The sequence below is a fragment of the Pteronotus mesoamericanus genome, unplaced genomic scaffold (genome assembly GCF_021234165.1).
Source record: "Pteronotus mesoamericanus isolate MK-2021 breed Mesoamerican mustached bat unplaced genomic scaffold, CSHL_Meso_final contig_186, whole genome shotgun sequence".
NCBI lineage: Eukaryota > Metazoa > Chordata > Mammalia > Chiroptera > Mormoopidae > Pteronotus > Pteronotus mesoamericanus.
In genome coordinates, this window is record NW_026555081.1 from 40,780 (window position 1) to 55,371 (window position 14,592).

Consider the following 14,592-nt stretch of genomic DNA (forward strand, 5'->3'; position numbering starts at 1 on the left):
TTTTGTAGCCATGATCTAAGCAAAGATTTTACAGTGCATGTGATATTAGTCTAGAAAGACCTCTTTTTTCTACAAAGTTTCTCTGCAGTGCCTCGGCTGGTAGTCCTGAGGGCCCATGTCTGCATCTGTGTGGAAGTTCTGTCCTAGTATCTCTCTCTTTCCCCACTTCTATAAACTGCAGGTGAAGTCTAAACTCAGCGGCACTCATTGAAATGTTTAAGGGAGGCCCTGAGGATGAAGCCCGGGAATCACCCCAAATCCTATCATGGACCGTACCAAAAAATCAGGCTGCCTGTGGAGGGTTGAGTGGGGGCTCCCCCAAAGTATGTTCACATTCCAACCCCTGGAACCTGTGAATGTGATCTAATTTTGGAATAGGTTCTTTGACAATATAATTAAGTTAAAGGTCCCTTCTCGGCCTTTTGGCTAAGATCAAATGTAGTATCTCTTACCAGTTTAATTAAGTTAAAGATTTCAAAATGAGATTATATTGGGTTTTCTGCATAAGTCCTAAATCCAATGATATGTTCCTTTCACAAAACAAAAGTTGAGAGGACACACGGAGCAGAAGGCCACGTGAGGATGGGGGCAGAGGTGGGAGCGATGCAGCCACAACCAAGCAGGGCCAGCGGCCACCAAGGGTGGAGAGAAAAGGAACGGAATCTCTCCTAGAGGCTGAGGAGAAAATGAGGTCTTGCCTATACTTTGATTTGGATTTCTGACTTCCAGAATGTCAGAGAATAACTTCCTCTTGTTTTAAGACATTCCATTTGTGGAAATTTATTATAGCAGCCATTAGAATCTAATGCACTGTCTTGCCCAAGGAAAAGGAGAACATCTCCCAGTACAAACAGACAACTCGGTCTCCCAGGAGTGACATCATAGCCCCTCCGTTCCCGTGGAAACCTGATGGGACAGCTAAGCACCTATGGGGGTCACATTCCCAGCCTCCTGCTGCATCACCCACGCCCCTATTCCTGGGCTGAGCCCACTGTACTGTCTGCGGCACGAGGGCAGTCGCCGACTCTCTCATCCACCCTGCACTGAGGTGCAGGCACCTCCTCTGGCTCTGAAGTCACTGTGCAACACAAGCAGTGAACAGCAGTGCTTAGTTGACAAATGGGTAGATTGATCCATGAAGTCCTGTCACAGGACAGAACTGGCAGTGCCACAAAACTTGTAATTTGTGGACAACGCTAAGAATACCAGCCTTTTTGTTAAACTGTGACTACTTTTCTCTAGGAGTTTCCTATCTTCTTTGTAATATCCAAACCACAGGCCAGGAAGTGAAAGTCCTGTTCACATTAAGAAATCCTTTAAATTGGAATTTAGTGAGGCTCTAAGGTCATGTAGACTGGCTGGGATATTCTCATTTTCTTATAAATTATTTAACAAACAGGAAATACCTTCCCTTCTCTAGATAAAGCCATCATATGGGGGGGGGGTGTTGAAGTCAGAGAAAACTAGAGGAAAGAATCACACAAAAGTCAACAGGTGAGGCTTAGGATGCTGGACACATGGGCTGAGAAGAGGTTCCTGGTGCTGATACTACAGATGTGCAGGGGCACAGGTCAGGGGTCATCCTGGGGAGATCTGGTATCAGAGGGAGAGATATAGTCCTCTCTCTATGGATTGTCACCTGAACAAAGACACTTGTTCTTCTTCAGAGGTCAGGGCCATCCTCTGGTGACCATGTCATAGCTCACGGGGACTGAGTGGCCGAGGTCTCTGGGGAAGGAGCCCACTCTCGTCACTCACCTCCTCTGTTTCTCCACAGAGCCCGTGGGGAAGCCCTCCGTCCGAGCCAGCAACACCACCGTCACAGAGCATAAGGACACCGTGGTCCTGTCCTGTCTCACAAATGACACTGGGATCTCCACCCGGTGGTTCTTCAGTGACCGGAGTCTCCTGCTCACAGAAAGGATGAAGCTGTCCCAGGACAACAGCACCCTCACCATAGGGCCCATCAGGAGGGAGGACGCTGGGGGTTATCAGTGTGAGGTCTCCAACCCCATCAGCTCCAGCAAAAGTGAGCCCCTCAGGCTGGGTGTGCATTGTAAGTCTCCCACCTGCCTCCTTGTATATCTCGCAGGCAGAGGAACGAGACGGATGGAAGCCTTGAGGAACTGGAAGCCCTGTCAGAGTATGGAGGGCAGCATGGGGAAGAACCCAGAATCAGACTAATCTTGTCCTTGTGTCAGTTCCATGTGCACCAGCTGTCTGACCTCAGGCTGACTCTCACCCACCTGAGCCTCAGGTCCCTCGCCTGTAGACTGGAATAAAACAGCTGGACCTTAGGACGGTTGTGAGGATGTTCTTATGAGATTAATGAGATTAAAGTCCTTAGAGTCATTCTCAGTAAGGGCTTAGTCACTGCTATCAAGTAGTATATTTATTAACGTGTTGTCATAGCTGTAAAGTCAAACGGAACTTGGTGAAAATGTTTACTTAGCAGTTCTGTGACCTCCAGTGATTTTTTTAAAGCACTACCAGTCCTGGATTCTATCTGTGCTCAGTGGGGGTGACACCCCATCCTTCATGGGGATGGAAGGATCAAATGGCATAAAGTATTTCCCACCCCTCCTAGACCACTGAAAACAGTCAGCACATCCTTATCATTAATCAGCACTGAGCAGACAGGTCAGGGCCTGCCCTCTGAGACTGTCAACAGGGATGGAGAAGAAGAAACAGAGGGAAGAGACACAGTGTGAGGAGAAAGAGGAGTTAGGAGGAAAGTGAACAGGACATGGGAGTGGTAGGTGTGAGAGTAAGTGCAGAGTTAGAGCAAATGGAAGGTTTCAAGTGTGCAAAACACAATTCTTCAATGGCCAGCAGTGGGATGTCAAAGGATGATATGATGACAATATGTTCAAACTGCACACAGACTAGGTGGCAATTCCTTTCTCCCTAACCAGGCCTCCCCCTTTCAAGGCCCCTCCTGTTCTCCTGAATGGACCTGGGCCTCTCCCTTCCCCCTCTCCCTTCTCCTTTCAGCAGAAAAATACTACATGGGCTGCCCTGTGGGGACCATCACTAACATCATGATTGGGGTCCTCATCATGGTGATGCTGGGGACCTCCCTGGGGTATTTCCTGTACTGCAGGAGGACTAGGGGGTAACAATGGCATGAATATCTCCATGAAGGAAGAATATAAACCTAGACCCTAACTCACACCATACAGTAGTCTTTTAAGATTATAAAATTCATTAAAATTAAAATTCTCTCATACACACATGTTTTATATATACATGTATATACAGGTATATATTAGGCAGCTATATACATGTTTGCATAGCTATATGACAAAGAAGCCATATCCAAAGCACATAACAAAATCCTACAAAAGTGAAAAGAAAAAAACTGACAATCCAATTTTTTTTGATGTGTCCATGCTTGAAACATTTATTTTTTTCTGTACATTGTAATTTTAATCATTTTTAATGGTTATTCTATTACAGTTGTTCCAATTTTCCCCCTTTGCTTACCTCCCTACATCCCACCTCCCTGCTCCCACAGACAGTCGCCACACTATTGTCTATGTCTGTGGGTCACTCACATGTTCTTTGACTAGTCCTCTCCCCTTCTTTCCACCATAACCCCCCTCCTGCCTACCCTCTGGTCATTGTCAGGCTGTCTCATGTTTCCATGCTTATGGTTCCTTTTTGTTCATTAGTTTATTTTGTTCACTGGGTTCTACTTATAGGTGAGATCATATGGTGTTTGCCTTTCACTGCCTGGCTTGTTTCACTTAGCATAATGCCCCCAGTTCCATCCATGTAGTTGCAAAAGGTAGGGAATTCTTTCTTTCTTTCTGCTGCTTAGTGTTCCATTATGTAAAGGTACCACATGATGGAACACTAGGGTGCTGTAAATTTTTTTTGGTCCACTAGGTTACTAGCAGGCACTTAGGCTGTTTCCAACACTTGGCTATTGTAAATAGCACTGCAATGAACATAGGTTCATAGGTTCTTTTGAATTGATGTTTCAAGATTCCTTGGGTATATCTCCAGCAGTGGAATTGCTGGGTCAAAAGACAGTTGATTTTTAGCTTTTTGAGGAAATTACATACAAATTCCAGCTGTCTGTTAGTTGCCCAGACTCCTTGGCCTTGTTTTACTTTCCTGTTTCAATTTCCCCATTCCACTTGCTCAGGCAAGAATTTTCCTAGCTTCTTACTATCCTGCCCCACTTTCCCCACCAGAGGCATGTAGCTCACAGCTCTCCCAGGTGCCCAAGGAGGTGCTGACAGTGCTTTGAGAAGGGCTGAGCCCAGGCTCCCTGGGTGCCCATGACCACAAAGGTGCCTCCAGGAAGCCTTTGGGAGGCTTCTCTGTGCCCTGTTCGTTCCTCCACCATGTCCTCTGGGCTCTCACTTCCACTCTGGTCCCTTTCCTCGTCCCTCCCTCAGGTCAAGGGTTGTCCCCTCAGACCACCCACAGTGTGGACTCAGCCTCCCTGGAGAGTCTCCTGTGGGGCCGGTGGGAGGCAAAGCCACTCAGGACACTTAAGGGCATCGTGTCAGCCTCTGGACCTGCCTTCCCCTGCACCCTTCCTCCTTCTCTGACCCAGACCCCTGCTCCAGCGCATGTGCAGGCAGCTGCTCTCCCCCAGAGGCAACCCCTCCCTACCCCCTCCTTATCAGGGGGCTCTCTCCAGCCAGCCCAGCCGCCCTTAGAGGGCACAGGGCACAGACCCCAGGCAGGATGTCACACAGACCTCACCACAAAAACAGGCCACAGGCTGCACTGGGTCCAAGGAAATTTTATTTAAATTTTTACATTCCTGTTTCTTTCACCATCTACTGCATTTGATGGCATGGAAGCAGAAGCATATACATCGATCCTTGCAAAAGTAATTTTCAAATAACTGATCTTTTCAATGTACGATGATCTTTAAGTCCTAAGAGATTGGCAAGAATATTTCTTTTTTAATTTTTTTATTTTTTAATTTATTCTTTATTGTATTTTTCCATTACCATTTAGTCCCCTACACTCCCCTCCTCCCAGCAATCACCAGTACCCCAAAGTTTAAATGGCATAATGACTTAAATCCACATTTTTTTAGTACTGTGATGTTTCCCAAAAACCAATTCATAAAGGACACTAATTAATGTCTCACATTCATGTTTGTTACATTTAGATATGTCTTTTTTAATTCTTTTTTAAAAATTTTAATACTTTTTTCAAATACATTGGTCTCCGCCTTCCCCCCACCACTTTCCCCTGCCCCTCTCCCCCATCTCGCTCCCTCAATCCTTCCCCACTTTGGCTTTGTCCATGAGTCCTTGCTATATGTTCCTTGACTTGACCCTTCCCTTCCTTTTCCCCATCCACCCCTCCTTCCTTCCCTCTTGCCTCTGTTGGTTTCTTTTTTCTTTCAGTGTTGCTGGTCTTATTTTCCTTGCATCTTTGTTTTGTTGGTTGGGTTCCACTTATAGGTGAGATCATATGGTATTTGTCTTTTGCCCCCTGGCTTATTTCACTTAGCATAATGCTCTCTAGTTCCATCCATGCTGTCTCGAAGTGTAGTAGTTCTTTTTTTTCTTTCTGCTGCGTAGTATTCCATTGTGTAAATGTACCGTAATTTTTTGATCCAGTCATCCATTGATGGGCATTTAGGTTTGCTTCCAACACTTGGCTATTATAAATTGTGCTGCTATGAACATTGGGGTGCATAGGTTTTTTGAATGATTCTACACGTAGGTAAATTCCTTAGACCATACCTGCACACTTCTGTTCACGAAGCTCCTTCTTCTTAAAGAAATATGTGATATTTTTTACAGTGTAAATGATAAAGCATTTTTCCACAGCATACACAATCATTTTGTTTAGAACCATAAAAATACAGTCAATCATAAGTTGAATCAATCCCATACATAACCATTTTATATATGTCATTCACTCGTCCTTCAAATATGTTTTTACTTCCTCTGGCACAAATAACATCATCGTATCCATAATAAACAACGACCAGGAAATACACTGCGACCTTCATGGAAATGGCTTTTCTAAGTGGAATCATCAGATCCTTGGAAAACATCATGAAAATCTGTTTGCCTCAGACTCGGCTCAGAAGTGGTGACGCTTTGCTGAGCCTGGGTCTTAATTTATGAAAGTGGTTGATCAGCAATGCAGAGAGGCCAATGCCAGTAAAAAAACAAAATGGTGAGTAGAAAAACAAAAGAGGAGAAAAGAAAACAAAAGAGAAAAAAGAAGGGGAGGGGAGGGGAGGGAAGAGGAGGGAGGGAAGGAAGGAAGAAGGAAAGAGGGAAAGAGAGAAAAAGAGAGAGGAAGGAAGGAAGGAAGGAAGGAAAGGAGGAAGGAAAAGAAAGGAAGGAAGGAAGGAAGGAAGGAAGGAAGGAAGGAAGGAAGAAAAGAAAATACTTCTAGCACTTACAGTTCTCCCTGGAAAGCAGAGGTTGTGCCCACACTGCAGAGACACAGGAAGAGTGAGTGCCAGTTTGTGGTGAGGTTGTGAAGACACAAGTGGGAGGGAAAGAGCTAAGCCATGGCAACTCGTGCATAATTTTTCTGGGGGGAAGGCCCCAGGGTGGAGAAAGCACAGCTAGCCTAGGATGCAGCCTAACTGAGAAAACCCTGGTGGGTGTGGACCTGTAGGGCAGGCCTCTAGTTGCCTGGGACCTGTCACCAGCGAGATTCAGGGCAGGCGCAATGGTGGCTCGGCATGGCCGAGTTAGACAAGGAGGTGGGTGGATAAGGGGGGAACGTAATAACACTGGATTTTCCCATCTGCAGAAAACTAGATGCGAGTGTTACACAGCTGACACAACAGAGTTCTCTATAAAGATGTTTTTAAAAGGTAAGAGGGAATCGGCTGGCACACCCCTTGAGCCATTCGAACAAACAAGCATGGTGGGTGCCCAGTGCTCCTTTGCTACCAGTAGGGCCACTAGACCCAGTTCAGGTTATGTTAAGGCAGATTAAAACAAGGCATTCCTTACACCTGCAATACAACAAGACAGGTCCTCCGCTCTGTCAATCAACAAGCCTTTGTACAGATACACACAAACACATGGAAGACAATGCAACCCTGCAGGGAAATGCCACCTGGGAAAGAGAGAAGCGATGATGCAGTTAGACCATCACCCTCTGAAGGCCCTCACAGCATCCTGATAATCAATTTAGCTAAGAGCATTAGTGGGTGTTACCCCAGTGGCTGGAGGTCTGAGGAGGAAATGGGACATTCCCAGAGCCCCATCTACCAAACACAGCTCAATGCCCAGTTCTTAAGTAATTGGTACAAAATACTTGTTCATGACACTTCTGGTGTGGAGACCTGGCAGATATCACAAACCTGAATGATAATGAAATAAATACCTTTTATGTCTCTTTTGACATGACAGAGAAAATACACCATTTTTTCTGCCCAAAATACACAAATCACAGCAATTCAGGAGAAAATAATAGCAAACCCAAACCTAAGCATCCTCAACAAAATCTCAGCTGTAAGTGCTTGGAAAATACCTAGGTCACAAAACAAAAACAAAATGAGATCCAGACACCAGACACCTGAACATCTGGACTAGGTCCTGGGACCGTAAATGAAGAGGGGGAAAGATGTTTCTTCCCCTCTCTCTCTGCCTCTCTCTGTCTCTCTCTCTCTCCACTTTGCCCTCTCTCTTTTTTCACTCCTTCTGTGAGTGCTGGTGTCTTTATTTTGATATTTGCTATCATAATATTATCTGAATAACTGGCAAAGTTGGAAGAGGGGCTTTTGGTGGGGTTGTAGTATTTTTTCAATGCTGATTTACTGTTATTGATGGATTTCTGAAGGTCCCTGTGAAGGAATGTGCCCAGTCCTTCCACAGTGCACACCACAGAGTTTCAATGTAAAGGACATTTGAGTCCACACAAACCATTACTTTAATTGAATAGACACAAGCTTGGTGCTTCTGTTCTGTGAGATTTTAAAACAACACAGACCTCATTGTTGTCACCCAAGAAACACCTGAGAAATGTCAATTTCTCCAAAACCTATATTCAGAAAAAAACTAAAAACATTCAAAACTTTTTCCTTTACTTTGTACAAATAAGAAGGCAGCAACATCTTGCCAGAAAAGTGTTTTATTAAACTCACTGTGACAAATGTACCAGAAAAAAATCTATGATTCAGAAACTTTTTAAATTATTTCACCCTAAGTAATACCACAACCAAAAACTTTTTTAAAATTTTGAACTAATGTGATTTCAGATTTATTGCAGGTTTGGTTTCAGACCTCTACAATAAAGCAAATCATAATCTTTTTGCTGGCAGAGGGCCTTAAACTGCAGTTTATAAAACATGCAACATCTGTGAAGCACAATAAAACAAAGCACAATATAGCAAGAGACTTCAAGATGGTGCAGGAGTGAATGGAAGTCACACTGACCTCCTCCCAGGACCAATCTGGAATTACAACTAAATTGTGGAGAAATTACCTGGAAAACAACTGAACAATAGCAAAAGAGGAGCCTTAAAACCTCAGACGGACAGAGGAATCGACTTTAGCATAACCTTACTGGTAAGGAGAATGGTAGAGACTCAAGAAGCAGGCGGGGCACCCACAGGTGGTAGCACTGGAGGGATATTTGAACAGCCAATTGGATCCCACTGAGGAGAGTGGAATCTGAACCATAAGCGGGGATCCCCATCCTACAGCACCAGACCCCAAAAAGTACACAGGTAAAAGCCAGCTGCAAAAAGTGGCAGGGTTGCTCTCTGCCAGAGACAGGCGACTGGAGATGCAAAGAGCCATTTAAAGGACCAATGTGTAAATTTGTATTGGCAGCCACTTACCCTGGGCTTTGGCAAAGGTGGGGGCACACTGGGCTGGAGCTGCCTAAGGTTTTAGGGAGAGAACTCAGAGAGTAGCTGATGGAAACCCAGTGCTGACTCATCCACCATGCGGCACCAGCCATCCTGCTCAGGCACACCACTGCTCTGAGTGGCAACAGCGACAGAGGACCCAATGGCCCCGCCCCCAGGAGGCTCTGCCCCTGTGGTGGTGCATGAGCCCGACTGCTGAGTACAAAGCAGCAGTCACAGATAGTAGATCCCTGGCTAAAGACAGGGCAGAGTGGTCTAGACACTTGAGGAGAGTCTGGAGATGGAGGCTTTCAGGAAAGAACTGAGGGAGTAGCTGGCAGGAACTTGGTGCTGACTCCTCCGCCATATGACAGCAAGCTTCTTGCTCAGGCAGACCACTCCTCTGAGCGGCAGCAGCATCAGAGGACACAATAACCCCGCCCACAGGAGGGACTCTACACTGCCCTGTGGTGCCTAAGCCTGACTGCTGAGTGCAGAGTGACTAGATTAACAACTGTAGGAGAGAGCCACAGACAGTAGATTCCTGGAAGTCTCGAACAGACTGCGTAAGTTCAAACGGAGTCAACAGGTGACATCATCAGAGGCAAATCCAGAAAGAAAAAAAAGAGCAGTCTCCTACCATAAAAGTTCACACCACAAAATCAGGAAGTCAAAACAGATAATTTAAGAGGCAGAAGCAACAAAGAAGTCTCACAAATAACAGGAAGACAAAGAAACAACCCCCACACAAAAGGAAAGGAGGAAGCCTTACAAAGAGAACTAAATGAAATACAGACAAGTAAACTATCAGATATTGAGTTCCAAACAATGGTTCTAAGGAAGCTCAATGAGCTCAGTGAGCTCAGAGAGAATAACCAAAAACAACAGGGAAACTATGAGGAACTTATTGCAAACTATAGCAGCATGAAAAAGAACATAAAAACTATCAATAAGAGACAAGAGGAAATGAAGAATACAATCTCTAGATTAAAGAACACAGTCGAAGGAATCAAAAGCAGGCTAGATGAAGCAGAGGAATGAATCAGTAAGCTGGAGGACAAGGTAGACAAAAGCTCCCAGAAAGAGCAAGAAAATGACAAAAGACTCAAAAAGAATGAAGAGGTGTTTCTGGGAGTGCAGGACAACCTGAAAAGTAATAATATCCATATAATAGGGATACCAGAAGGAGAAGAGGATGAGGAAGGGATAGAGAACCTGTTTGAAAAAGTAATGATGGAAAATTTCCCTCATTTGAGGAGAGAAAAAGTCACACAAATCCAAGAAGCACAGAGGATCCCATTCAAGAGGAACCCAATGAGGCCCACTCCAAGACACATCATCATAAGAATGGCAAATATCAAAGACAATAAGAGAATCTTAAAGGAAGCAAGGGAGAAACAGGTAGTAATATCTAAAGCGGCCCCATTAAGGCTAGCAGCTGACTTCTCAATAGAAACACTACAAGCCAGACAGGATTGCAAGAAATATTCCAAGTCATGAAAAGCAAAGGCCTAAGACCAAGACTGCTCTACCCAGCAAGGCTTTCAATTAAAATGGAAGGTGAAATAAGGGCTTTCACAGACAAAGGAAGGCTAAAAGAATATACCTCCACCAAACCAGCACTGCAAGATATGTTAAAGAGACTGCTTTAAGAAAATGAAGAAAAGTAGTGAAGATGAGAGGAACACAGGTACAAAGGGAAAAAATGAATATATACCTATCAATAATAACTTTAAGTGTAAATGGATTAAGTGCCCCAATCAAAAGACATAGGGTAGCTGAATGGAAAATAAAACATGACCCACACATATGCTGCCTACAAGAGACCCACCTCAGAACAAAGGACCTACACAGACTGAAAGTAAAGGGATGGAAAAAAATATTCCAAGCAAATGGACAGGAAAATAAAAAACTGGGGTAGCAATTCTTATATCAGACAAAATAGATTTCAAAACAAAGGCCATAAAATGAGACCCAGAAGGACACTTCATAATACTCAAGGGAAGAATCCATCAAGAAGACATAAACATTATAAGCCTATATGCACCCAACATAAGAGCACCCAAATATATAGGGAAAATCTTAGAGGACTTCAAGAAAGACATAGAAAGCAACACACATTTATTAGGGGATTTTAACACCCCACTCTCAAAAATGGATAGATCTTCCAAACAAACATCAACAAGGATATTGTGGAACTGAATGATGCATTAGATAAAATAGACTTAACTGACATATATAGAATGTTTCATCCTAAAGAAGCCAAATACACATTCTTTTCAAATGCACACAGAACATTTTCAAAGATAGACCCATGATAAAACACAAAACAAGCCTCAACAAATTCAGGAATATTGAAATCATATCTGGCATTTTCTTGGACCACAATGGCTTGAAACTAGAAACCAACTCAAGGAAAAAATTCAAAAATATTCAAACTCATGGAGACTGAATAGCATGCTATTAAACAATGAAAGGATCAATAATGAGATCAAAGAAAAAATAAAAAATTTCTGAAAACAAATGAAAATGAATACACAGTCCAATACCTATGGGGCACAGCGAAGGCAGTCCTGAGAGGGAAGTTCACAGCAACACAAGCCTACCTAAAAAAGGTAGAAACATTTCAAATAAATGACCTAACCCTCCAGCTTCAAGAACTGGAGAAACAACAACAAACAAAGCCCAGAGTGAGTAGAAGGAAGGAAATAATCAAGATCAGAGCAGAACTGAATGGCATAGAAACTAAAAGAACAATTCAAAGGATCAACAAATCCAGGAGCTGGTTCTTTGAAAAGATAGACAAAATTGGCAAGCCTTTAAGAAGCAGACTGATCAAGAAAAAAAGGTAGAGGACCCAAATAAACAATATCATAAATGAAAGAGGAGAAATAACACCTGATACCACAGAAATACAAAGGTATGTAAGAAATTATTGTGAACAATTATATGCCAAGAAACTTGAAAACCTCGATGGAATGGGACAAATTTCTAGAAGAATATAACCTTCCAAAACTGAATGAAGAAGCCAAAAGCCTTAACAGACCGAAAACAGCTGCTAAAATTGAAGCAATAATAAAAAAACTCCTGTCACATGAAAGCCCTGGACTGGACAGTTTCACAGGAGAATTTTACAAAACATTTAAGGAAGAGCTAACCCCTTTCCTTCTCAGACTATTCCAAAAAAATTCAAGGAGAGGAAAGACTCTCAAACTCTTTTTTATGAGGCCAGCATCATCCTCATCCCAAAACCAGAAAAAGACACAAGAAAGAACAAAAACCACAGGCCAATATTGCTGATGAACATAGACGCCAAAATCCTCAACAAAGTATTGGCAAACTGCATCCAGCAACACATTTAAAAGATCATTCACCACGATCAGGTGGGATTCATGGCAGCGATGCAGAGATGGTTCAATATTTGCAAATCAATAAACATAATACATCACATAAACAAAAGAAAAGACAAAAAACATGATCATATTAATGGATGCAGAAAAAGCATTTGATAAGGTACAACATCCATTTATGATAAAAACACTCAGCAAAGTGGGAATAAAGAGGGCATACCTCAACATAATAAAGGCAATATATGAAAAATCTACAGCCAATATCATACTCAATGGGGGAAAACTAAAATCTTTCCAAGATCGGGAACAAGATAAGTGTGTCTATTTTCACCACTCCTATTCAACAGAGTACTGAGAGTCCTAGTCACATTGATCAGACAAGAAAAAGAAATAAAAGTCATTGAAATTGGAAAGGAGGAAGTAAAACAATCATTGTTTGCAGATGACATGATAGTGTACATAGAAAACCCCATAGGCTCCGCCAAAAAACTACTTGACCTAATAAATCAATTTGGCAGAACAGTGAGATCCAAATCAATATTCAGAAATCAAAAAAATCAAGTTTTTTACACCAACGATGCAATAGCAGAATCAGAAATCAGGAAAAAAATCCCACTTCCTAGGGCAACAAGAAAAATAAAGTACCTAGGAATAAACTTAACCAAAGAGGTAAAAGGCCTGCATGCAGAAAAGTATACAACACTAAAGAAAGAAATTAAAGAAGATGCAAATAAATGGGAGCATATACTGTATTTGTGGATTGGAAGAATTAACATCATCTAAACGTCCATACTACCTAAAGCAATTTATAGATTCAACACAATCCCTAATAAAATACCAGTGATGTATTTCACAGACATAGAACAGACATTTTAAAAATTTATATGGAACGATAAACTACCCCAAATAGCCACAGCAATTTTGAGAAAGAAGAACAAAGTAGGAGGGATCACAATACCTGACATCAAACTATATTACAAGGCCACTGTAATCAAAACAGTCTAGTATTGACATAAGAATAGACACATAGAGTAATGGAATAGAATAGAGAGCCCAGAAATGAACCCATGTCTATGGTCAATTAATATTTGACAGAGGGGACAGAAGCATAAAATGGGGTCAAAATAGCCTCTTCAACAATTTGTGTTAGGAGATCTGGACAGCTACATGCAAAAAAAATGAAATTCAACCACTAATATACACTATACACAAAAATAAATTCAAGATGGATAAAAGACTTAAATATAAGTCACAACACCATAAAAGTCCTAGAGGAAAACATAGGCAGGAAACTCTCACATATCCCACGCAGCAATATTTTCATCGATATGTCCACTAGAGCAAGGGACATACAGGAAAGAATAACCAAATGGGACATGATCAAAATAAGAAGCTTCTGCATAGCTCAAGAAAACAGCAGCAAAATGAAAAGGGAACCAACCATATGGGAAAATATATTTGCCCATGATACCTCAGACAGGGGTTTGATCTCCAAAATATGTAAAGAACTCACATGACTCCACTCCAAGAAGACAAACTATCCAATTAAAAAATGGGCAAAGGACCTGAACAGACACTTCTCCAAGGAGGACACACACAGGACCCAGAGATATATGAAAGGATGCTCAGCATCACTAGCCATCAGAGAAGTGCAGATCAAAACCACAATGAGATACCACTTCACACCGGTCAGAATGGCCATCATAAACCAATCAACTAACAATGGATGCTGGTGTGGTTGAGGAGAAAAGGGAACCCTAGTGCACTGTTGGTGGGAATGCAGACTGGTGCAGCTGCTGTGGAAAACAGCTTGGAATTTCCTCAAAAAGCTAAAAATGGAACTACCTTTTTGATCCAGTGATTCCACTGCTGAGATTATACCCTAAGTATCCCAAAACACCAATTCAAAAGAACCTGTGCACCTCAATGTTCATAGCAGCACAATTCACAATAGCCAAGTGCTGGAAGCAACCTAAGTGCCCATCAGTAAATGAGTGGATCAAAAAATGATGATACATTTACACAATGGAATGCTACGCAGCAGAAAGAAAAAAAGAGCTATTACCCTTCAAAACAGCATGGATGGAACTGGAGAGCATTATGCTAAGTGAAATAAGCGAGGGGGCAAAAGACAAATACAATACCATCTCACCTATAAGTGGGACCTAATCACCAAAACAAACAAGCAAGGAAAACATAACCAGCAACAATGAAAGAAAAAAGAAACCAGCAGTAAGGAGAGGGAAGGAGGGAGGGGGGTAACAGAAAGGAAGGGGAAGGGTCAAGTCAGGGAACATGTATGAAGGACCCACGGACAAAACCAAAGTGGGGAAGGATTGAGGGAGGGAGGTGGGGTTGGGTGGGGCAGGGGAAAGTGGTGATGGGAAAATGGAGACAAGTGTATTTGAACAAGAAGAAAAATAATGAAAACAAAAA

At 42.6% G+C, this 14,592-nt stretch overlaps 1 pseudogene; it reads left to right on the forward strand.

The window, feature by feature from the left end:
* Positions 1–406: 406 nt before the first annotated feature.
* Positions 407–521, forward strand: LOC129066154 (uncharacterized; annotated as a pseudogene).
* The last annotated feature ends 14,071 nt before the right edge of the window (positions 522–14,592 follow it).